The sequence below is a fragment of the Notothenia coriiceps genome, unplaced genomic scaffold, assembly GCF_000735185.1.
Source record: "Notothenia coriiceps isolate Sejong01 unplaced genomic scaffold, NC01 NC01_scaffold00030211, whole genome shotgun sequence".
Lineage (NCBI taxonomy): Eukaryota > Metazoa > Chordata > Actinopteri > Perciformes > Nototheniidae > Notothenia > Notothenia coriiceps.
Window position 1 is genome coordinate 680220 of NW_011362912.1, and position 323 is coordinate 680542.

Sequence of the window (323 nt, forward strand, 5' to 3'; positions counted from 1 at the left end):
CAGTGCACTTACAACTACAATAAGCATGTTAATGTTAATCGAACAGCTACGGCGATCCACTAGCCCCCCCCCCAATTTTGCATTTTGAAATGCTCCCGATGTCTGAGTTCTAAAGGTTGGCAAGTTTGGCCATCACTCACGTTAGCCGCTCCCGCCATCTCGCTGAAAGTCCTGTCGTGCATTGGGGACAGCTCGTTTGCATGGCAGATTTTTATAGCTGCTTCACATGTCAGCTCCGTTTCCCTTAGCAGCCTTTCTCTGATCTTTTTATCCTCCACGCCAAAAACGATCTGGTCCCGTATCATGGAGTCCCTCAGCGTAGC